Source organism: Cryptomeria japonica, chromosome 5 (assembly GCF_030272615.1).
Source record: "Cryptomeria japonica chromosome 5, Sugi_1.0, whole genome shotgun sequence".
Lineage (NCBI taxonomy): Eukaryota > Viridiplantae > Streptophyta > Pinopsida > Cupressales > Cupressaceae > Cryptomeria > Cryptomeria japonica.
Genome location: NC_081409.1, coordinates 20481197 through 20508346, shown reverse-complemented (window position 1 = coordinate 20508346; position 27150 = coordinate 20481197).

Genomic DNA, 27150 nt, shown 5'->3' with positions numbered 1-27150 from the left:
CTAATCTCATTATCGATCTAATAATCACTTCATCAAATCAATCACGCTTCGAGTATTCTTGAGCAATCATCTTGTCTACTTGCTTTCATATCATGATCATGCACTAGTAGGTGAGATCCACAACAAAGCTATTTGAAGGAGAAAGAAGGACAATGGAGCCACATGAAGGAGACATTCAGATCTGCATTTGGTTTGCTTAGCTTTTAATCTTGAATGTTTTGCTTTCATGTCTTTATTGAGTGTGTTTAGGATTGATCATTGCATTTGTGCTTTCGTGATTGAGCTAGATTAGTACTTTGATTTGCTTGTGATGATTTCCAATTTCCTATGCTACATTAATTGGTGAACCCGATGTGAACTAACCCCCTAACCATGCTTTTGAGTGCTTTTGAGATGATTTGTAGGTCAAAAACCCAAGAAATAGGGTAGTGTAGGGTTTTCTGGGAACTTTTGTGCCTGTGTCAAGCATTCTGCACCTGTGTCAAGCATTCTGTGCCTGTTTCAAGGACATTCTGCACCTGTGTCAAGCATTCTGTGCCTGTGTCAGACATTCTGCGCCTGTGTAGGGCCAGAAACAGAGGTAAAAGACAGTGTTTTTCACTTGCAAATTGTTTTCTTTTGCATTCTGTTTCTGCTTTTTTGGTTTTGTTGGTACTGATTCTCTATGCAGCACCTTGGCATATGCATGGCAAAGACAACAAATGAAACTACTAACACATTTTTGTGCAGGTTCGATAGTCAAAGACTAAACATATCAAACTTCTGACTTGGGTTTTGTAGGTTGCCTTGGACTACAACTAAACTTTGTGTTTGTAATTAATATTTAGGCACCTAGTATGATTTCTAAATAGGATGGAATGAACGTATATTTTCTTTGATTGTTGAGTTTGACATTGGAGTAGGAGAGTATGCTCTCATCCTTCTTAGGGTGATCAAAAATCCAGATCTTCGATACCATGCTCATGTTTTTGATTGTGTGTCACCTTTAGAGGGCCTGCCTTCCCGTCCATTTGCCTTTGCAAGCAAGTGATAATCGTGAGAAGGGAATGACCCAAAGTGAGTACAGCTAGAATACCTTGGCATTCTAACTCACTATAAATAAATACCTGATGAGCGAAAGCTTTGAAGGAAGGGTTACGTGGGAATTGTAGTTACTTGGGAAGTGATGACCCTTGAACTCTTTCTCATATCAACATCTAAGTAGGGCCTCATGGTATAAATCATGCTTGTGCGACTACATTTGTTTGGTATCTTGGTGGGCTTAATGTCTCAATCACGCTTGCGTGACACCAAGGAGTAACACTTAACAAAAATCCTTACTAAACACCTTGCATTTAGAGGCCAAAAATCCTTCTAGTTTCTTGAGAAGGACAAGTTCGGATACTTGGAAGAGATACTAAGTTCGCCATGGGGAGATTTCCATGGGGACTTATGCTTGGCTGCCCTGAGAAGTGAGTGTCGTGGAGGGGAGCCCATGGGGTCAAGCATCTATGTATTCTCCTTGAATCCCATAACAAGTCTACCTCTCAAGTACCTAATGTCCTTGCCTACCATAAGAAATGTGCAAATGAGCATGATTGTATTGAGTCTAAGTTGAAATATCTTGTCTTCTTTGCTTGTCAAAGGTTGAATTGCATCTCATTTCAAAAACAAGACAAAATTAATTCAAAACAAGGTTAAACACAAGAGTATTTCATCCAACAAAGCTCAAAACACCTTCAAACATGGTTGTCAAATATTTTTCAAAATCTTGTCTCAACATTCATGTCACTTAGATTTAGGTTCATCTTAGGTTTGTATTTTGCAAAAGTCATTGTCAACTACCAAGGTTAAGTTTCACCTAGGTCATACTCCTTTGCATATCAATAAAGGTCATCCATTTGCATGTGTCCTATTGCATTAGAGTAATACCATTTCATAATTCAACCTTAGGTTGACACTGTCATACATTTGAATTTGCATACCCTAGGTCTCTTCATTAAGCTTAGGTCATTATCATATCATATTAGGGTCATTTGCATAGTAATTGTCCCTTTGCATATAGTCTCAAAACTAGGTTTTGTCATACTCGAGTAATCCAAATCTTTGATAAACCCTAAGTCATTGTTAGGAAGTCTAGACTTTATCAAACCTTTTCTCTTTATTTAATTATTGTCATTTGGTCAAACCTAGCTTAGTATCCAAGCATATAGGGGAGACATTGTCATTTTGTCCTTTTGACACTTGGTCATTTTGTCCTTTGAGGTCTAGACATCATTTCAATTTCCTAAGGGTCTCATTTCTTAGAATTGCATTCATGAGTTTGTCAAAATCTTGAAAAAACAACCAAAAACATAGATTGCATTCTTTCCATAGATTTCATTTTCATCTATTTAGTTTGCATTTAGTTGCATATCATACATTATCCTTGAAAAATCCCAAAAACATTGCATAGTGACATGTCTATTGAAACAAGGTTCCAAGCACCAATGATGCAACAAAGTTTGACATATCAACCGACAATACAATCACAATTATATCCAACCCAACAACAAGGCAATATCAATCAAACTTTTTATGATGAAACAAGTCTCCAAATACAAAAACTAGAGGAGAAACTAGCTCAAGAAAATGAGATTTTGGAACAAAGAGTGAAAAACATTGAGAAGAATAGATCACAAATGTCCAAAATGTTTCAAAAATTTCCAGGTCGAAATCCAAAGATTGAGCCAATTGATGTAAAATCTCTTCTTGAACGATCAGACATACCAGCTCTCCTCTCACAAATAGAGATGATGAAACAATTTCAAGAAAAGAGACAACAACATTATGTGCCTTTACAAAAAGAACAAGGTGTTTACTATCAATCAGATTTTCAACCATCACAACCAATTGTTCAACAGCTTCAACATTTCCAACAGACACAACCAATGGTCCAATTTCAACAATATGTCCAACCAACTATACAATGTCCACAAATAGTTCAACCAATGGTGGAATATCAACAAGTTCAATCAACATATCAATGTCAACAACTACAACCAAACATTCAAAAACAAAGGTTGCAACATGCACCAAGCCAAATTTTGAACATATCAAACCAATTTGATCAACATCTAGTTCAAAATCAAAACATGACGTCAAACCAAGACCAAATTCTTGCCAAACAAGTTCAAATTCCAGATACAACCATGTCAAAACCTCGAAAGAAAGGTGGCTTTATTACAAGGCTCTTAAGGAACCTACCAAGTGAGTTCTTTGAAGAAGATAAAGATAATACACTTATGTCTAGCAATGCCTCATCCCCCTGCGAACAAATTGACTCTCCAGTGGCATCTATCCCTACACCTTTAGAAGTTTCACAAGAACCTTCTGTATTGTCCTCATCAAACAATACACCCAAGGATGCAATTATCCAAGAGCTATCCATAATTGATTGCCAAGATAATCCAATTCATGATGCACATCCTTGTCATGTTTCAAAAATACTAGACCCAATGCCACCATGCACTATATTGAGATTACCTGTTTTAGAGGACCCCATTCGAAGTCCCTCTTCCTCATGTTCAAGCATTAATTCCTTGCTAGAATCCATCACAAATGTTCAAAGTGCATTTCCTTCATGCCAAAACATTGATTCCTTGTTAGAATCCTCCATGCATATCCAAAGTCCAACCTCATGTCAAGAGGATAATTTAGAGCATGAAGAAACGTGTCTTAAAAAAAATCAAGATCAAGATCTTGAAACCTTATCATCCCATCCAATTGTTGACCAGGACCCCATGTTCCCAGACACTCATGATGATTCCCCTATTCTTGTCCATCCTATCCAAAGTCCTATTGACACTCCATTCCCTGAGCAAGATCAAGATATCCCAGTCCATCCAATCCCAAACGATCCCCTTCCATTTCATGAAAAAAATGTCCTTTTAAATCCCATTGGCATTTCATTTCCTAAGAAAGATCAAGATATCCCTTCCATCCTTTCCGATGATCTCATTGAAAGTCAAGAGAAAAGCACCTTTAAAGAGGATTCCAATGATCTTCCTCCTTGTCAAGATCAAATTATTCCTTTAAATCCTCCACAAGATCCTTTTGTTCCTCCATCTCCTTGTCTTGATACTCCATATACACTCCAAGTTCGCATTTCTTTTGATGATCCCATTATTTCTCCCATTCCATCTCTTGAAGAGCCTGTCATTGAACCATGTCCACTACACAATCCTAGTCCCTCTCATGATCCTAATCTCCCTCATGATTCTAACGTGTCAGTGCAAGATGTTCATGAACCCTCGACATGCATAATGGGTTCTTCCACTTTGGTGAAATCTGATCCACTTCAAGATCTCATTATTTCTCTCATATCATATCCACCTCATAATGGACTCGCGTCTTCTTCCCAAAGAAAAGAGTATCCTACAAGTCAAGATATTCATAAAGGCAAAGGAGTAGACCTTCATGAGAAAGAACCTCTCCATATCAAAGAAGATCTTAAGGGTCATGTCTACACAACTCACTCTCAAGACGTTGGTATCCCTCCATCAAAATCAAAACATACACTTTCCCCATCATACCTTCCATCCATCTTAGGTCCTTATATCCCTTCGTCCTCTATGCAAGGTCAGCAAAGGCGCACATCCTTGAGTAAATTTAATCCATCCAAAAGAAGTCCATTTCATTCATATCCATCCATGCATTCCTTTCCCCCTCCAAGCAATTTGGATGCCAAGTATAAAAGTCATAAGTCTAGCAATCCACATGTATTCAAGGATCAACATGTCCAATATAATCGACATGTCAAAACAAAGAACAATATGATCTATAAAGAAAAAAATATATCCAAAAGGCCACAAAGGCCCACTGAGCAAAATAAAGCAAGGTCAAAATATATATGGGTTCCTAAATTCCTTATGCAAGCAATGCACTCCAAGGAACCACAAAAGCATGAAAAATCAAAAACCATGTGGATCCCTAAGAAGCTCCTTGAAGCACAAAAAGAAACATCCAACTTGGCATCCAAAGTTGCTATTCCTCCATCCAACCCTCTCAAATTTGTTCCTTCATCACCTTCTTCATCCATTTTGGGCCCTTATGTCCCAAAATCCCAAGTTATTCCTCCATCCAAATCTCACAATCTGAGATCTATTTTTCCTCCATCAGTCCATCACCCCTCAAGGTGTGTGCCAATGTCAATCTTGCCAACATTTCCATCCACTCAAGCACAATTCTTCCAATACCCTATCCATTATCCAATGCATATTTTTCATCCTTCGATCCCTTTGATCCCATCCTTTGCATAAATCCTTGCCTTAGTTTCATCTTATTTTCCATGTCCTTATCCTACCAATGTCTTTGAGCATACTTTTAAAGGTCATGGTCCATTTTTTTTCAAGGCTACTATCCAAACAAAAAGGCACTTGAGTCCTTCTTCCATCCCCTATCATTTGTCTATCTTCTATTGAAAAAGTCAAAATAAAAATAAAAATAAAAAAAAGACAAAAGAAAAAAAATAAAGAAAAATAATTCATCCATTGGTGAAAACCTAGCAAACATGCGCATTGGGCAAGTACCGTGATGAAAACTTGGCAAACAGGTGTCATGCGTAATTTATGAACTTCTTGCACACCACACTTGGGGGCAGGTTTCCTCCTATCATATCCTTTTGTCCTTCACTATTCCATTATCCTATCGAACCCATGTCATACTCCTTCATATCCTATTGCCCTTCATTATCCTATCATACCATGTCATACTCCTTCATGTCCTATTACCCTTCCTTGTCCTATCATCCCTCATGTCCAGTTTCCCTTTCCACATTTGATCTTGACAGGGCTGACGATCTTCATGAGCATCATGCATCTTGTTTGTAGCTTTTGGTCTTTATCCATTTGCTTATTATAACTTTTCATCCATATTCCCTGGCTTATTGCAACTTTCTACCACTATCCCGTATCCTATCCCAACCTTCAGTCCATGTCCCTTATCCATTCTTGGTCTTTCTTATCCTATCCATATCTTATCACTATCCATACACTCTCTTTCTGTCCTTGATCTTGATCTGACATAAGGACGCGAAATGCAAAACATAGTTTCAAAAACCTCTTGACATGTCCCTCATGCCATGTTCCTACTTTACATTGTCATATCTGGTCTCTTGTCCCATCACACCATAGCCCTTAAAAATTGCATCTGTATTGTCTCCATAATAAAAGGCCTTTGTCTTCCCTCTATCCACCAACATTTCAGAAAGCCTATTTATTCACCTGTCATATTCCTTGCCTTGCTAGACACTGGGGGCAAAATCTCTAAAAAATTGAAAAATGTCCTGAAATAAATCAAAAAAATTGAATAATGTCCTGAAAAAAAAAACCCTAAAAAATCAAATAAAGTCTTGAAAAAAATGAACACAAAAAATTTGTAACAAATCTCAAAAAGCAAAACAAAAAAATAAATATCCCCTTTGTGCATAAGACAAATCACTGAGCACACATCCAACGACACATAATCACACTGTGCTTTACTGAAATCATGCATCAACAGATGAACTTTTTCAATCAAACCAGACATTCAAACTGATCACAATTGTCCTATCATATCAATCAACATCAATATTATTTGTCCTTGTCACTACTATCATGAGTCTTATATAGGGTGTGGTATGCTCGACCAGACTGTGTCCTGTCTTAGACGGGGTACCACATGTCCTGAAACCAGACAACATGATTCTCCTATCAGCACTTTCAACTTTTGATAATGAAGATCAATACGTTTGTTTGATTTGTTGGAATTTGTGCATCTTATCTTTTTACTGATTTATTTGTGGCTTCGATCATGTTCCTATGTTGCTCGATGATGTCACTGAGTGATTTAGAGTGACCAGGATGGTTCATGGTCCTTTTCTTTTTTTGTTGTGATTGCTATTTGTCTGTGATGTGTCTGTCTTTTGCAAAAAATGGTTGCATTTCAGCTCTAGCCTTCAATGCCATGATGCTACGCATCCATTTTGCTACATTAAAATAAAGGTTCTCACCTACAAAGTGCATTACTGAAAGCAAGTTTTTCTTTGTCTCTAACCGTCCTCTGTTTGATTTCTTCTTACTAACATTTCTTCTGTCAGTTCAGATAGTCAGTTCGGTCTAGTGCTCCGATTTCCCCAAACACATATGCTGCATCCTGCATTCATTGGTTAGTACATTTGCATTATATCAAGCATCACATCAAGCATCATATCAAGCATTTTATTCATTTCATATTATCAATGCATCAAAAACACATAAAAAAATACATCCATACATGTTCCACAATAAACAGTGCATAAGTCATCCATACATGGAAAATAACTATCAGTCATAACACATTGCATCCCATCATATTGATGCATATCATATCATATATCAACATAATATCGGAGTACAAAATTGGACTGTCTGTCCTAAGTATGGCCCGCAGGCTGACTACAAAATATCAAACTACATCTATTTCTGTCCTAAGGAGCATGTCCCTCTGTCACTGGGTGCTCCCTCTGTCGTCCTCATCCCTACCATGTCTCGCAGATGATGTCCCTCCTGGTCCTGGCTATGGTGGTCTCATAGGTCCACTCACCCCAATGCTACTCAATGACCTCCGAGAGCGTGCCCTGCTCTCTGTCCTCGATCGTGCCCGATATGAAGCTGCTCTCTACTCTAGTGGAATTGCACTCTCATATAGTGTCCTCCAATGGTGTATCTCCTCTCTGGTCTCTACCAACATCTATGCCATCTCCCATGCACTGGCATCCCTAATCGACCCAATATACTTAGTGACTCTCTGTTCTTCTCGTTGTGCCTGCGCTATTGCTGCATCTCGAGCCACTATAAGTCTAGCTATCTCTGCTCTGAACTGGTCATGCTCTATCCTCAAGATGGCATTCTGTCTCTCTAAAGTTGCAATATGATCATGCTGACTCGCTATGGTAGCCCTGCACATCTCCATCTCCTCTATCCTAGCTGTCTCCGACTCTATGGGTATATCCTACAATGACTCTTGATCGGCTGCACCTAGCTCATAATCGTCATCCCCACCATCATCTCCATCCTCATCATCCCCCTCATACTCATCACCACCCTCATCCTCCTCATCCTCATCATCTCCCTCCTCCTCTCCAGCGAGTGGGAAGTCCTCCTATCTCCTCGGTACTGGAATGTCCGGATCTGTCAATGGCACTGGCCATTGTCGTGCAAACCATCTCTCATACTCCTCTGTCATCTCGACATCCTCCACATCTGATCTCCAATCCCACTATCTCTACTGTAGTTGTGTGAAGTCAGCATATGCTATATGTGGCTGAATCATACTCCCCCACTGACTCGTCTCTCTGTGAGATCGGGCAAAGTGTGCAGTCCTCCTAGGTACATCCTGCCTCTCTCCAAACTGTCGTCTGACTCTCTCCGGTAGGTACATCTCAATCACTCTCTGGTGATTCACTGGTCACCCAATCAGGTACCTCTCCTATCTGCAATACGGTAGCTCCTCACTATCATCTGACCATCCCAGGCAATCACGATATGGCCTCCATGTGAACTCTCTCAATCTGTCTAGCTCATGTCGCCAATACAATATGTATCCAAATGGACCCTGTCTTAGTGCTCCCCCATAGCAGTACACATATGGTCGGTGTGGTAATACCTGTCTCTCTGCAATCGGTCAACATATGGCTATGTGCTCAAATGCCCATACCTGTAACAATGTGACTCCATAGCTCAAAGTCTGCACTCCCTGATATGCTATCTGATGCACTTGAAAATATAGCATAGCTAGTACACATGGTCCCCATGCGTACACTGTCCCCTCTATCGCCATCCGTTCTAGCACTCTTCCCCATCCAATAGGGAATCCATGTCCTCGTCTGTCTCCTACTAGTAGACATGCAATCACCACTGCTATCACCACATATCGTCGATCATACTCTGATGCCATGGTCTCCAAGCCGATCTCCCTCTCTACGATATCCAAATCATCTGCGTTGCACTCAAATAATCTACACAAAGCATCTATCCTTGTCACTGGGTCATAGTCTACCATCTCTCCATGAATCCGAATGCGAAGGATACGCCATACATCCTCCAGTGTCACAGTCGCCTCTCTAGTCGCTAGATGGAAAGAGGAGGTCTCTGAATGCCATCGCTTTGCCAATGCGGTAAGCAGTCCTGTGTTTGCCCTAATCTCGGGCATGAATGTGATATAGTATATCCCAAGTCCTTCTAATTTATCTCTGTCTGTGCTCCTGAGTCTATGTCGTAGCATGAAGCAGTCAGGTCGGTTCTCCCGTGTGATCAATGGATACTGTCGACTCTGCATCACAATTGGGGCACATTTTTGTCAGTTTTAGGGTTTGCTCCTACGGGTTGCATTTCCTCATTTCATCCACAAATCAGGGTGTTTCTAAGCTATTCTGACCTATCCTACCCTTATCCCCCCTTTTCGAATCATTTGCATGCTATTTTTTGACCTAAATTAAGTTCCCAGGGCACAACTGCGCCTGTGTTGTGTATCTTGTGCCTGTGTCACATATCTTGCACTTTTGTTCCCCTACACAAGCACAGAAGTCAGTTTTTGCCTTTTATGTGGGCCCCGCAATGTCCTGCAAGCGATCAAAATTCATAAAATTGAAAACATGGGTTTTTGAGATACATACCACTGCTCCTGCGTCGTCCGGTCGTCTGTACATGCATACACGTTCTTTGAGGTGATCTGTTATTGGAATGTTCATCATCTCTCTGTAAGTGTCCTTTTCCAGAGCAACAAATCCTCTTCTTGGGCTAGTGCAAATGAGAAAATTTCACTCTCTTTGCCTCATTTATAGATCTTTGTCCGTGCATAGATGGACGTGCACTCTCTCCATTTCATGTTGGTCATGGTCTTTTGCATCTTCAATTGCTTGTCCTTCGTGCATCCGGTCTCCGATTGTCAGTCTGTTTGTTCCTATCATGTTCTATCATTCTTATTGATCAATTGGCCTCTTTCCTGGATGTTTCCGACCAATTCCTCGAGGGGGCATGCATATGTCATTGTCATTGTCTGGGGCATTTTCATTATTGTTCTTTGAAACAACGCTTAAAATCACATTGTCTCAAAGAGGGGCAAAATGTAGACACCTAAAAATGGTCAACGCTTGCGGAGTCATATTTTAACATTGGCGCATTGCCTTATTTTAGGGTTTTTGCATCGCATTAACATTTCTCCTATGATTTGCACTTGGTCTTTATCATTTGCAAGCATCGAGTCCTTCTTCTTCATTCTTCATTTATCTCGCTCTCGAATTTGGTCTTGTCGATAGCAATATTTGTCATGATTTTGGTCAATCTTATCCTGTCGCATCAATGTGCGTATTCATTTGTCATCATTTTGGACATCGTCAATCCTAATTAGGGTTTTGTCCTCTTATCAATCTTGTCATCTTGCGATCGATTTGTCATCGATCGTTGTAATTTTCAATCTTGTCATCTGGCGATCAATTTGTCATCGATCGTTGTTCTCTTTGTCAATTTTGTCATTTTGCGATCGATTTGTCATCGATTGTCGTCTTTGTCAATTTGGATCAATTAATCATTGTTCCTTATCAATTGGCGCATTTATCAATCACATCGTTTGTCAGTATTGGTCTTTTATCAAGTCAGAATCATGATCAAATTGAATCGATATCAATTATCCTTTGTCAAGACCTAATTGTCATCCTTGCATTTCTAATTCATCTTTTAGGGTTTCATGATTTTATTCATTTAACCCTATTTGTCATTTCTCCCTCTAGGTTAAATAAATTATTTATTTATCCTAAGTCTTCGAGTCACAATTAAATGTTTAATTTAATTGGCTAACTAATTATTCCTCTTTTTGTGAATTAATTAATAAATGACAAATTATTAATTGATTTACCTAATTTCTCCTAATTCCTAATTTCCTCAATTTCTAAATTCCCTCTTTGTGAATTAATTAATAAATGAAAAATTATTAATTAATTCACTAAATTCCTATTTTCCTCATTTTCTAATTTCTTAAATTCCTATTTCCAATTTTCTAATTTTCCTAATTTCTAATTCAATTTCCTCCTATTTTTCTCCTAATTTCATTGGAATGACATTTCAATTTGTCATAATTTGTCATAATTGACAATCAATCAATTTTGACATAGAAAGTTGTCATAATTTTGTCATGAATTATCAATCAATCAATTTTGCATAGAAAGTGCAAATTTGTCATAATTTGTCACAATTTGTCATATTGATTTGCAATTTCCATTTGAATCTCTTCATGCTAATTTGATCTTTTCTCCAATTTGTCTATAAATTGGATGAATTTCTTCAATCCCAATCTAATCACTTTGTCGAATCTAATCACATTATCGATCTAATAATCACTTTGTCAAATCAATCACGCTTCGAGTATTCTTGAGCAATCATCTTGTCTACTTGCTTTCATATCATGATCATGCACTAGTAGGTGAGATCCACAACAAAGCTATTTGAAGGAGAAAGAAGGACAATGGAGCCGCATGAAGGAGACATTCATATCTGCATTTGGTTTGCTTAGCTTTTAATCTTGAATGTTTTGCTTTCATGTCTTTATTGAGTGTGTTTAGGATTGATCATTTCATTTGTGCTTTCGTGATTGAGCTAGATTAGTACTTTGATTTGCTTGTGATGATTTCCAATTTCCTATGCTACACATACAATTCCAAATCATAGGAAGAATACCTTTTCTTTGCATCATTGAGCTTCTCACTGAAAAAGGCAACCGGTCTATTGTCTTGGCTTAAAACTACTCCAACTACTATGTTGCTTGCATCACATTCAATGGTGAATAGCTTGTCAAAGCTTGGTAGGATGAGTACTAGTTGAGTAGCCACCTTTGTCTTGAAGATATCAAATCCTCTTTGTGCTTCCTTTGTCCATACAAACTTGGTTCTCATGCCTCCCTTGATTGTCTCAAGCATGGGTGCACATATTTCACTAAATCCTCTTATGAACTTTCTATAAAATTGAGCCAAGCCATGAAAGCTTCTTACTTCACTTATTGTCTTAGGTGTAGGCCAAATGATTATGGATTCCACCTTAGAGGTATCCATCTTCAAAACACCTCTTGAGACTACAAACCTAAGATACACCAACTCTTATTTCATAAACTCACATTTCTCTAAATTGATGGTTAGTTGCTCATCACATAGTTTCCTCAATACAATTTCTATATGCTTAAGATGTCCATTTTTAAACTTGCTAAAAATTAAGATGTCATCTAAGTAAACAACAACAAATTTACCAATGTAGTCCTTGAGTACTTCATTCATGAGTCTCATGAATGTTCTAGGAGCATTTGTGAGTCCAAATGGCATAACAAGCCATTCATAGAGTCCTTTTGTGGTCTTGAAGGTTGTCTTCCATTCATCACCCTCCTTTATTCTGATTTGGTGGTAACCACTCTTGAGATCTATCTTGGTGAAGTATTCAACACCTCCCAAATAATCCATCAAGTCTTCAATTCTTGGAATTGGAAATCTATAGTAATCCAGTTTATAGCTCTAGAATTTGTGCAAAGTCTTTGAGTACCTCCCTTATTTGGGGCCAAAATAGTGGGTACTACACATAGGCTAATACTTTTCCTTATTAGTCAATTGTCTAAGAGTTCTTGTATTTGCTTGGCTATCTCCTTGTTCTGATCTGGGGTCATCTTATAAGCTGCCTTATTGGGTAATGAAGCTCCAGGTATGAAATCAATTTGGTGGCTTATGGCATATTGAGGAGGCAATGTAGCTGGTGTTCCATCACTAATGATGTCCTTACTAATTTAGGACCTGCTGCACTTCTATAGGAATGCACACCTTCTTCTCTTTGATGTCTTCTTTTGGCTTTACAACAATGACAAACCCCATTCCTTCTCCTTCCTTGAGTGTGTTGATGAACTATTTCTCACCAACTAGGAGCACATTAGGACCTTTTGATCTTCCCTCTACTTGATCACCTATGGACTGAATTTTGTAGGTGGTTCCATCCTTTTGAAATGTATAAGCATTCTTCTCTCCATGGTGTATTTATTTTCTGTCAAACTACCATGGCCTACCTAAGAGAAGATGGCAAGCATCCATGGGCAAGATATCACACAAGATTATGTCCTTGTAGCCTCCTATAGTGAACTCCACCCAAGTTTGTTCATTCACAAGAACATGTTGCCCCTTGTTGACCCATGCAACTCTATAGGGATCACTATGTGGTATTCTTGGTAAATTGAGCTTACTCACCACTTCCTCTGACACTATGTTGTCTGTGGATCCTGAATCCACCACTACTCTACATACCTTTCCCATGATCTTGCATTTTATTCTAAACAAGGATCTTCTTTGGCTAGGTTCCTCCTTAACCAGCTCTTTAATCAAGACTATTCTTATCATAAGGTTCTCTCCCACCTCTGAATCCAAGCTCACTTCTGATGCTTTCATGTTTGTTGAATCCTCTTGAGCATAGTTTACTCTCCTCTCACCTCCTTGGGATGAAGAAGACTTCTCAGGGCATCTATAGGTCGATTGTCTAAGTTGATGGCAATTGTAGCACTTCATGGTGGCAAAATAGGACCCTCTTCCTAATCCACTAGACCTTCCTCTACTCGAGTTGCTAGATCCCCTTCCTCTATAGCTGCTCTTGCTATTGGAATCCCCACTTTTCTCAACCAACTTGGATTACCCTTGGGATCTTTTGTCTACACTTCTTCCACCAAAGCTACGTCTCTAACCTCTACCATATCTTCCTTTACCTCTTCCACTGTTGCTTTGCTCTTGCTTCTTTTTTCTCTTTTCTTCCATCTTTAGTGCCAATTGATAGCACTTATGCATGGCACTAGGACATAACAAATTCAATTCCTCTTGAATATTCCATCTCAATCCATTCAAGTATCTAGCTACCTTGATGTTTTCATCTTCCACCACCTTGGAACTCAGACACAACTTCTGAAATTCCTCAGTGTAGTTGCTCACATTCAAGTCTCTTTCACCTTGGCTAACATTTGTTTCCAAGTAGCTATTGGGTTCTTACCCTCTTTTTGCCTCTCTTCTTGGATAAATTTCCACCAAGTAAAGGCTGCTCCTCTCAATCTAGACTTGGCCACTTTCACCTTTTGTGCCTCACTAATCCCATCACATTCAAAGTGATTCTCCAATCCCTCTATCCATTCCATGACTACTTCAAGCTCCATTTTTGCATAAAAAAGTGGCACTCCTTCCAAGGATTTTCCTCTTAAGGATTTGATTTCTTTAAGGAAAGGTTCTTTAGGTAGAATAGAGTCTAGTTCAGGTGTACTATCCTCTTCTACAACTTCTTTTCCCTTCCCTTCATTAACCTTAATTGTCACTTTCTCAGTTTTATCCTCAACTACATCTAGTTTGCTCTCTAGTTGTAGTAATCTTTCTCCGAGCAGCCTATTTTCTTCCTCTTTATCTTCTACCTTCTTGTCTAACTCTACATTAGTCATCATCCTTAAACTATTCTCTCCTACTGATTTAGTGTTTGTCATGTACATTCTTCTTCCCAAATATTGCTTGCTTTGATACCACTATGATGGGGAGTAACACTCAAAGAGAGTCAGTGCTTTATCAAAAAGTAGTCAAGTATTGTCTTAGTGGGCTCACTTCATTATTCTCTGGTCTATCAATCAGTTTAGACATCCTAACTCTCTAGGAGTGCTCCCAATCATAATGTACTCATAGGTTGCTCAGGCATGGTTGAGATTCACAAGGGTAAATCCAACCTTACACCCTTAAACTCCTAACAAATGCTTGCAGGGATGGTAGAAGGTGTTTATGAGGTTTTCTAAGGCCAATCAATAGGTTTTGAGTTTGGGTTTGATCCATTTCCCCATCGCTCCTTCCTTTCCCTATTTTCTAGGCCTAATAGCCCTAGAGCCCCAATTAGCCCTACCTAATTGGTTTTTGTGGATTTGTTTACAATTTACGCAAAGACCCACACAAACTCATTGGTGATCTGAGTGCCCTTTTGGAAGTACTTCAAAATTTAGGAAATGAGACATCTCAGTCTGACTGTACAGGTATGGAACCCGAGAAATGCTTATTTTAAGGGGTTTTAGGCTCTTTTTGGTCTTCTTTCAAGGGTTTGGTGCCTTCCCTGATCTGCCACACCTCCAAAATCTCACACATGCTCTACCACATCTCACTTGTTCATTCCAAACATTCTGCAACTGCAACCCTGCTCTTTCCTACAAGCATTTGTATATTTTCATTCATTTCCTAACTGGGCTATGACTGAGCTTGCCTAGGAAATGATGCTCAATGGGTTTTCCATGATCTCAAAATCAAAACAAAAACTATGTACAATGTACAATGGTTCCATGGCTCAAGTCCCAAGGGTTATTGAGAAGAACTCTAAGGACTTCAAGCTAGAACCATGTCTGAACCTCTCAAACCCTTACTTAAACCGAGAGCTTACAAAATTCAAAACTCAATTCAAAACCTACAAGTAAACTAATTACAATGCTTCCTGATTACTAAAAGAACTTGTGTAAAGAAAATATCAAAGAACAGTAAGGTAATCAATCCATGAAGTACAGACTGCTGCTCAAGAATTTGATAAAAAACAAGGTAAACTTGAAAAATGATCTTCAAATTGTATTATGGTCTACTCCAGACAATCACCAACCCTCTTAAATTCATGCTTAGGAAATTTATATGCCATTTTTGGCCCAACTAACTCTCCATTAGTTTCCTAACCAACCCTTTGCTCAAAGTTGCTCGACGTTGCAAAAAGTTGTGCAACATTGACAATTTTTGCAAAAAAGTGCATTTTTGCATTACATGCTTTATTTCCTTGTCTAAACCATTTAGGATGATTAAAAATCATTATATGACATGTCCCAATTCCAAACAAATCATTTCATGAATTTTTAGACCAAAATGCATGATTATGCCATTTTAGGCTTGCAAGGGCTTACAAGCCAAAATTGAGCAAATGCATGGTCCTATGGACATCCAACCTACCAAAGCATATCTCAAACATATGGGGACCTATGATAAGAATATTATTCACCTTCAAAAACCAAGCTATGAACAAACACACAAAAATGAATAAATTGCACTAAACTAGGTGCTCCTGCACCAAAAGCCTTCTCCTCAATAGTACAACTAGTGGAATCAACAGGTACAGGTCCATCTTCTTTAATAGAAATTAAAAAACTTCATCTCCTTTAGATTATTCATCTATAATACCTTCATTAACAATATAACAATAGTTCTTCTGATTTCTAAACTTTCAGTTAGACTTGTAAGGCTTATCATACTTCTCATGATTGTTATATCTATCATTCCTATCATGCTTATCAAACTTATCATGCCTTTCATACTTAGCCATTCTCTTCGAGAATCTAGAAGAAAAATGTCCTATCTTATTACAAGAGAAAAATTTCAAAGACAACTTTCCATTATACTTACCAGTACCTTTAGGTAATCTTCGGGCAATTAGTGCTTCAAGTTCATCTAGCTCCTTTTATTGCTCTTCCATTTCTCTTCTCTCTCTCATATCTGGGTATTTTGCATTCATCAGGATCATATTTCTACTTACTAAATACAGAAGCAGATGCTCTAAATGTTGTCTCGGACTTTCCATGTGATTCTCCAAATTCACTCAGCTCAAATGCAACAAGCTTTCCAACCAGCATATCTCTTATCACAGTAGTCACACTTTGGATCTCATCAATAGCAACAACCTTATGTTTATAGGTAGGAGGAAAAGATCTCAACACCTTAGCAACAATTTCATCTTCCTCAATAGTTACACCGGCACATCTGATACCTAGGACAAGGTCATTCACCTTAGCCATAAAATAGTGTATGTTCTCACCATCTCCCATATTTAATACCTCATACTTTCCTTTCAAACTCCACAACTTAGCAACCTTCACTTGTTTATCACCTTCATACAACACCTCAAGATTCTCCCAAATCTCATGTGCGGTCAGAAGTCCCGTTACATTTATCATCTCAAAATATGTCAGGGCACTAAACAATGCCTCCTTCATTCTAATATTATGTTCAACTTCCTTAACCCCACAAGGAGTAGATGGTCCATTCTGAGGAAAAACATAGACATTCTTTGTAATCTTCCAATAATCTTCACCAAGAAATTTCAAGTGCACTTCCATCCAGTTATTCCATATAGCGTAGTTGCTTCCATCAAACCTCATACTATCCTTTTGAAAGATAACACCTTGAGCTACCATCTCGGATCTCCTCAAGTGATTAAGCTTATACCAAAGGATCTAGCTCTGATACCAATTGTTAGCAGCAATCAAGAATGGAGACTAAGAGGGGGAGGGGTGAATCAGTCTTCACCAAAATAACAAACTTAACCACCAAAACCAGATCTAATAAACAACATCAATAAGATAGATAGGCGAATTGAAAGCACAACACACAACACCAAGATTTTGACGTGGAAAACCCTGTTAAGGGAAAAACCCCAGCGGGAACATGTCCGTAGTAAGATGATACTCTGTAGTAGTATGTGAAAATATTACAATGGGGAATGCTCATGCATTCAAGAACACTGCCTAGAGCTCACTACTCAAATAATATTTGCCTGGAAGGCTACAACCCTTAGGGAAGTCTCACTGACTTACAATAAGATTCAGACTATAATCTGGAAGAAATGAACTAAAAGAATAGCATCTCCAAATGCCTGATTACAGTTTCGGTTAAGCACAAATGTTTGCCCTGCAACACCAAACTCTCCTCAAACTCAACACCAAAGGATAAATCACTTGTTTGTACATACACCTCTATCTAATAATGCAAACACAACATCGACACCCAAAATACATGACTATATCACCTATATATACAATTCATCAACCTTGACAACAAGGTCGGCTAAACCCTCAATTATAGGATTACATCACATGATACAAAGATTGACCATTGGACCAATATAATGGTTTAAATAGCATAGCATGGTCCTAAATCAAATTCCCAAATGCACAACTCCACCAGAAATCACGCCAAGATCAACCGCAACACGCTACACCACCAAAAATACCGCATAACATGCAAATTATCACCCGTTGATAGAAACCACCAAAAACTCACACAACGATCAATGGAAATCATCAAGAACAACTACACCAATACCACTTATCAAATCTCCATCAATCAACATCTGAAAGCTCAAGAACATAACAAATCGACAACTACCACAAAGAAAGGTAACTTGCAGAGCACCAAATCATTATCCATCTGAAATGAAGACATACAAGACCATCCCAAGCAATATCCCAAAAGCTTAGCACCAGATCTGATCACACCAGAATATACTAGAGGATATACCGAACTCTGCAAAATAGTGATCAATAAATCAACACTACAAACTGGATCATAAGATCCCCCCAATCAGCAATCACTGGAACAATACATAGGAATATGTTGACATCAATGACAACAACATATCCTAGTAGCAACAATGACCAACAATATCCAACATATATTCCTCGACATCATCGAATTAGTTCTTCATTTTCTCATCATGTCCCTCTTTTCCTCTATACTTTCGATAACATTGGCCATGACAGGCATCATACTTACTTGGTGGCATCTTTCCTTCAGATTTGGTGTGACTACCTTAGGCCAATAGTCTAGCTACAGGGGTGTAATTGCCTCATAGTTTGACACTCTATTGACAACACCTATAGTCTACCTAAGGTCAACAATTTTTTCACAGTAAAGTCTTATCGAATGCCCTCATTCTCCCAAAGGATTTGAATCTTGCTTTGATACACTTCATGTAGTGAAGGATGGAAGGTCTAAAATAAATTGTCCATCCTTGCAATAGAATCCAACACAACTCAAGCAATTGAAAGAAATGCATAAATTTATTGATCTAAGTAGAAATAGAATATGCCCATAGGTCCTCTCATATGAAGATAAAAAATAGGCCTATTGGTCACACTTGCAGGCTCATAGGCCGTCATGGGATTATTATCTACTTACATGTTAAACTTAGTTCTCAATCCTAATTTGTTATCTCCCAACTCCCTATCTCTCTAGCTACCTTCTAACAAATTTAGAGAATGATTAAATACTAACTCATCCTTAGAAGTGTTTCACATCAGCCTCAGCTAGGTCCTAAGCCCAATGCCTAGTGAAATGTGTATATTGGCCCAAAGTTCATGATAAAGCACCAAGGGTTTATGTAGAGGGATGCAAATCCATCTAGGGGTTGTCTTGACCCAAAGCTACTATGTGATGAGTTGTGAAGACTCTGCAAGGTATGGAAGAGTTTCACTTGCTACCTCCCATAGGATTGAGTTTATGTTGCTTGACAAGACAAAATTTTGGTGATGAGATCTACCAGAAAACAAGTTGACAACTACTACTACCTAGGAATGTTGCAATAGAGTGTCCCTATTCCAATCCATAGGAAGAAATTTGGCATTGTGGTAGAATGTGATAGGATTCACCGGGATGCTCCTGCATCAACATGGGTAGAAATAGTAGTGGGAGACATTTTCCAAAAAAAAAAATTGATTTATTGAATGTTACAAGAACATATTTGACCTTATTACGTTGTGAAGTTTTTTGAATAGGAAAGAACACCATTCATATGACTCCCTACCTTTGACTAAATCAATAGAAATGCTTCCAAGAAATTTGAATCTCCAACTTATTAATACTAGTGGTGGCAGTGATTTCAATAGGTGGCACTCCACCTCCCTGCCTCGTTAGGGCTTGGGGGGTTTAGACATAGTTGTTGGTGGTGCTAGTGGGTGGGTGGATTCTAATCATGACAAGGGTTGGCAAAATTCTAGTGGAGATGATGGATAGCCTAGCTCCTCTAAAGGTTTCCCACGTCTGACTTTGGCAATTTCCCCCTCTTACACTACTCAAGACAAGGAGAAAGAGGAGGTTGCTACTTGTAAAATAAAAAATCATGCCCTATGAAACTCAACGTGACAAATAGTGCCTTACACCATGTCATTGGAGGTCATGTGCCACCATCTTTGTCCTTTTTTGCATTGGGATCACCTTGTTAGCTTAAAAATGGAGTTATACCAACAATGTTGACCTATCACCTTTGGGACTCTAGCGCAATGCAGAGATGTCTGCACGGCGTGCTAGTGTCCCGCGAATTTGATTGTCCATGGGTGGTTGTTTGAGCATTACGCCTACACATGGAATGAATCATAGTACCCTTGTATGCGACCATCGATGTTGGGTTTTCTTCCAGAGCCTTTATCTATCATGTTTGAAGACATTTGGGGGGATTTATTTTTGGCAAAATTAATTTTTCTTACAGGTTGAAGCTCTTGGAAATCTCTTAGGACAACATTCACTATTTCTCTTGTGAAGGCTATCATTGTTGCAACTCTACAAATATCTCATGACATCATTTTCATAGGCATCTTAAAAAGGGGAGTTTACTCATCCTTTTCTCCTTCTATTTTACATATTATCATTCCTTGTCTTGCATTATTTTCCAATTCTCTTTATCATTTATTTTCCCCATGGCTTTTATCTAGGTTGCCTATGGAGGTGGAAACACCAAAACAAGGTCTAATTTAGGCAGGCTCCAAAACACAACCCCCAACATTTTCTCTCTCACTTGTGTGCAGGTAGAGGTTCATGGAAGAGTAGATACTTTTACGGGAGGCTCCAATCGTCGACTAATTATGAGTCCCTTTCATCTCATTCATTCCACTTTACTTTAATTATTATTTCATTGTGTGCATCTATTACTCTAGTTTTATCATTTTTTGTGTTTTTATCAAATTATAATTGCATCTGGAACTATTTGTATGGCTTTTGTACCTCATCCATACAGGATGATAGTGTGCCACATTGGTGTCCCAGACCTGCATGCTCGTCCTCTGGATAGAGGCTAGGCAGATTTGTCTAAGAACCTTAGATTGTAGTTAATTGTTTCAATTTATTAATTTCATGCCCTGGATCACCTTAGTGCTAGTTCGAGTGAGGTATCAGAGGGTGGATTTTTTCTCTAGGATTCATCATCCTTGAGGTAGCAAATTTCCTCCATTACATTTTGGTGAACCTGACATGAATCCAACCTTCATTTTTGCATTTTGTTTTCATCATTTAGATCATTGCATTCATCTAATCTTATTTAAAAAAAATTAATTAATTCACACCTTTGTTCTAGCATCTGCAAGCAATCTAGTTCATCGTAGATAGTTTATGTTTTGTGTTCGCTTTCTCACCTTTAGCGAAACTTTACCAGAAGACAAATAACTTCATATCTCTGTAGTGTAGTCTCAGCATCAAAAGACTCATCTATGAGATTTATGACCTAGACTGCTACAAGAGTTGTAGTTAAGAGGTCATCTAGGCAAAGTTTTCCTCTCGACCTTTATAGCCCTCCTTTGCCCAGCATAATGTTTAATGATCAACTTCCTGACCCAAATGATCTCTTTTCTTCTCATCCCCTTAAGTCCATTTTAATAGGGGTCCCCTCTCCACCTGGTTTGGAATCCCACTCCATCTTCCCCTCCTGCTATTGATCACAGCTCCTCTCACTATTGACTTTGAGCAAATTCACATGTGCTTGAACAGAATCTGAGAGACTTTGAGGGTTTCCTAAATCGGAATAATGTCCTCCCCTAGGTTGGAAATATCATGAACACTCTGGAGACATATTGATATTAGACAAGAGAGGCCTGAAGATGTTGAAGGCATTATCTATGATTGTCAAGAAACATGTGCCTTTGGTTGATGCTTCTCCTCAGGAGGACCAGTCCATTACCTATGGACCTCAGCTTAGTGTTGGTATGCCTGGTTCGATGGTGCACATGGTTGATCCTAGGCCTACTATTCCTAGTATCACTACTTCATCTACCCTCTTGGGTTATACGAGTATGTCTAGTGGCTCAACCTTTTCCTCCACTAATACTTAGATGTATATGATTAGCACTAGCACTACATTTTCTAGTGGCACCCAGTCCTGTTGCCTTAGAGTCTATTCTTCAGATGTTCTTGTCTGTACAACCTCTTCAGTTTTTCTTCCTACCACTTCGGGGCCTGTTGATGAATCTCCCCTTAAACAAGTGCAGGTTTTCATTGCTCCTTCTTTGGAGTGGCCTCCCATTACCTCTCTTCCAGACATGCCTCCATTGTCTCGACCCATTGATATGCTGCATACATAGGTGGTGTCTAGCACAACTCTTTCTGCTCTCCCTATTTCATAATTGTTCCAGTACCAAAGTTTTCTTGGGGTCCTTTAGCCCGCCACGATTGATAGGAGACATGTCGCTCCTGTCCCACCTAAATGCAAGTTCAAGAAAAGCCTTATCCCAGAGTTTCAACCACGAAAATCCTTAGAGGTATGTTCCTCCTCCCTTCCTCTGCCTATTTCAGTGCCTACCAGTTTTCTTGTTTCTATGTGTGTGATTGATAAGGCCTCGCCTTCTCCTGAGTTTGTCACTGCCCCTCTTCCAGAGGCCAACACTCTTGTACTTGTTTCATATTCCTTGAGTGAATCACCTACTTTTTCTATAGAGGCTTGCATGTGTTGACTCCTTGGAAGACATCCCAGCCTTGTCTATGATCTTCACGCGATTGTTGACCCTCACCTCTTCTGAGCCTGTAGCGCAAATATTGTTGCTGCTTCGTCCCTTGTCCTTGCCGCTTGTGAGGTGCTCGTTGAATCTCTTGCGGTGGTCCCTCTCCGAGCCCATCCTCCTTCTCCCTATGATTTATATTGGGAGGACGATGATCTCCTGAGGGATGACCCTTAAAGTATTTAACTTTTTATTCTCCATCATTTTATGTGTGCACTTGCTTGTGTTCCCCTGTGCTTGCTTTATCTATTTGTTCCCTCCCAGAGGACCTAAACTACTGCATAAGTACTTGGATACACGAGGTTGACTATCTTTATCTATTGTGCTCTCCTGGAGGATCTGAGCTACTTCATAGGTGCTCATATATGAGAGATTTTATGTCGTACATCTTCTTCTATTTGTCTCTCTATTTCTTCTATCTGGCGTATCTTGCTCTTTCGCTATTTGGGAACGATGCAAATGTTGGGGGCATATTTGGCCTTCTTTCATGTTGACACAAACTTTTATTTTATCTTTGTCTTTATGTGCTCTTCCTCAAATTCGAGAACTTTGGCGCTATGACAATATACCCATCTCACAGTTGTATTGCATATTTCTTCTCACTATCATTTGTTCTGATGCCAAACTATTGGATCCCCGTGTCCTCTTGCCTTTCGTTTATGATGTTGTGGACATCTTTGTGTCACATGCTGATGGTGGCATTCCATGGAAACATCTCGCTATGTTGACATGCCACAACTTCTCTTCTCCTTAGATTGACATGCCTTCATGCATATCATTCTAAGGGAGGGCCATCATATTTTCATTTCCACATAATCTACTTTTGTCATTTAGTCTTTTGCATTAGCATTTCTTGTTGATCACTTTTCCATGTTTGCCTAGGTGGGGACCAAACCACTTAATCTTTTTCTTTTCCATGTTTTCCTAGGTGGGGGCCAAACCACTTGATCTTTTTCTTTATCTTTCTCGTCTAGATGGGGGCAAAATCATTTGATCTATCTATTTTGTTTGCCTTGGTAAGGGCTAATCTACTACTTACCAAATCTATCTTTGATCGCCCAATCACATGACTATCTAGCATATTGCTACCCATGCTGGCAAAATCTATCTATCCCATTGTCGTCTCGTATGGTCATCCATACTGGCATACATCTCACCTTATCGTATCACTATCTAGAAATATGCACTTTTCTATCCATACCGACACATCTCATATCACGACGACCGCTTATCTTGTATCTTTTTCGTAACTAGGGGCTTTCCTCCAAAGCGAGGCTCATTTCTATTACACTATCTTACCAATTTTAAATCTATCCTTTATCTTACCATCCAATATGCTAGACTGTAGCTAGCATGTTTGCAATGTATCAGTTAGCAATATCTATTCCAAATCTCATTTGCATCTCATTGGGGGCAACCTCATCTGATCAGTGGAAATCTACCTCCCTATCATGACTCTCTATCTTCCTCTACTTTATCTTCGCACCTCTCAGCAAAGAAATGCTTGCTAAAGAGGGGGCAAAATTTAATATAAAAAATCATGCCCTATGCAACTCAATGCAATAAATGACATCTTTAATCACATCATTGGACGTCATGTGTCGCCATCTTTGTCCTTTTGTCCATCGAGATCGCCTTGTCATCTTAAAACTATATTTTTACCAACTTTGTCGACCCGTCACCTTCGAGAATCTAGAACGACGTGGAGACATCCACATGACACGCTAACATCTCACGAATTTGATAGTCCGTAGGTGACCATTTGAGCATTATGCATGTGCTTAGGAGGAATCGTAACGCCCTTGCATGCGATCACAGACATTAGGTTTTCTTCCAGAGCCTTTATCTATCACATTTGAAGGCATTTCGGGGGATTTCTTTTGGGCAAAATTGATTTTTCTTACAGGTTGAAGCTCTTGGCAATCTCTTTGGACAACATTCACAATTTATCTTGTGAAGACTATCATTGTTGTAGCTCTACAAAGAGCTCATGACATCATTTTCACAAGCATCTTAAAAAGGAGAGTTACTCATCCTTTTTGTTGGATATTGTTGCAGCTAGGATATGCTGTTGTCATTGATGTTAACATATTCTTGTGTTGCAGAGATCTGTTTGGTGTTCTGATGATTGCATAGAATTGATTTTGTTGGATTGAGGATTTGTGGTTTAGTAATGAAGTATCTCCAGTATCTCTACTTCATTCCTTATTGGTTTTAGTGATCCAGGAGATTGCTTGATCATATTATTTGATCCGGTTTATAGTTTAGTTTTTCTGTGCAGTGGTTGATAGAGTTTGGTGTTTGATCCAGTGAGCTCCGGTATGATCATATATTTGGCTATGGTTTTGGGAAAATGTTTTTGATGTTCATGTGTATCTTTAGTTTAGATGGTTCATGATTTGGCGCTCCACAAGTTATCTTTCTAGTCCGAATTGTTGTTGTCGAGTGTTCCTGTGAGGTAGCGTGTTGATCGATGAAGATTTGCATAAATGGTGTTGGTGTAGCTATTGCAGATGGTTCTAATGTTCCTCTGGGTGATTCCTGATCATTTCCTATTTGTCTTGGTGGTCCGCATTGATTCTTATGCGTGTTCTTGGTGATTTTGTTGATTCGGTGATATTCTTCATGTTATGCGGTATTCTTGGTGGTGTAGCATGTTGCAATTGATCTTGGCAAGATTTTTAGTGGTGATGCATGTTTGCAGATTTGATTTAGGTCCATGTTATTTCATGTATATCATTATATTGGTCTGGTGGTTCACATATGTATCATGTGATGTAATTTTGTAATTGAGGTTTGAGGGTTTGGCCGACCTTGTAGTCAAGGTTGATGAATTGTATATATAGGTGGTATAGTCATGAAATTTAGGTGTCGATGTTGTGTCTGAATTATCAGAGAGTGGTGTATGTGGTGCATAAGGTAATTTATCTTTTGGTGTGGTGTATTGAGCAGAGATTATTGTTGGGCAGACAAATGTGCTTAATCAAAACTATCATCAGGCATAAGGAGATGCTATATTCGCAATTCATGTAATCCAGATTGTAATCTGAACTTATTATAAGGTAGTGAACCTTCCCTAAGGGTTGTAGCCTTATGGGTCATCTTATTTTGAGCAGTGAGCTCTAGGTAGTGTGCTTGAATGCATGTGCATTCCCCATTGTAATATTTGTACATACTACTGCAGAGTGTCATCTTATTGTGGGTAGGTTCCCAACTGAGTTTTCCACATCAAAATCTTGGTGTTATGTGTGTTGGTGCTATTGTGTTTATCTTTATTCTTGTTGCAGTTGTTTAGATCTGAGATTGGGCTTAAAATTTATAATCCGGTGAAAACTGATTTAACCCTCCCCACCCCCCACCCCCTCAGTTTTCCTTCTTGGTTGTTGCTAACACTTTCCTCCTTTTGATTTACATATTATCGTTCCTTGTCTTGCATTATTTTCCAGTTCCCTTTATCATTTATTTTCCCTGTGGCTTTTATTTGGGTTGTCCATGGAGGTGGAAACACCAAAATAGGGATCTGACTTAGACAGGCTTCAAAACACAACCCCCAACATTTTCTCTCTTGCTTGTGTGCAGGTAGATGTTCGTGGAAGAGTATATGCTTTTGTGGGAGGCTCCAATTGTGGACCGATTGTGAGTCTCTCTCATCTCATTCATTCCACTTTACTTTAATTATTATTTCGTAGTCTGCATCTGTTAGTCTAGTTTTATCATTTTCTATGTTTTTATCAAATTATAATTGCATCTTGAACTATCTCTACGACTTTTGTACCTCGTTCGTACAGGACGACAATGCGTCGCGTTGGTGTCCCAGATCTGTGTGCTCGTCCTCGGGACAGAGGTTGGGTAGAGTCATTTGAGAACCTCAAATTGCAGTTAATTGTTTCAATTTATTAATTGCATCCGCTAGCTCACCTTAGCGCTAGTTGGAGTGAAGTATCAGAGGGTGGAATTGTTCTCTAGGATTCATCATCCTTGAGGTAGAAAATTTCCTCTGTTACACTATTGAAGAACAATGGTCCCTCCCAAACTATAACCCTAACCCCACTAATGTATGAGGTCCTAAAGATGATAGAGATCCGCCTCCCTCGACCACTGTTTTAGCCACTTAGTGGTTGTTATTTGTGTTTTCTGCTCTCTAGGCTTGGCCTATGTTTAATGTATTTTTTGGCTATCTGGGCTTTGCCTATTTGACTCTTGAAGGGTGATCTCGTATTCCCTTACATCTTTTTTGTGAGTAGTGTACTTTATCTTTATTAATGACATGACTAATATTCATCAAAAAATACATATAATAAATCTTAAAGCTTACTACTACTATATTTTAAGTTTGTTTACTTTTTTAATAAAACACCTTTATTCTCATCATCTATTTGTTTTAAAAAAATTATTTAAATATATTAATTTTAATAGAAACCCTTTTCTTAAATGAAAGTAATTTCAATGTAGACTTTCAAATCATTATATATATATTTTAATCTCTAATAATTACTAAAAACATCAATAAAATATATTTAGTTTTCTAAAAACTAGCATTATTGTGCTAGGCATTGAGCTTAATTCGTTAAAATATTAGAT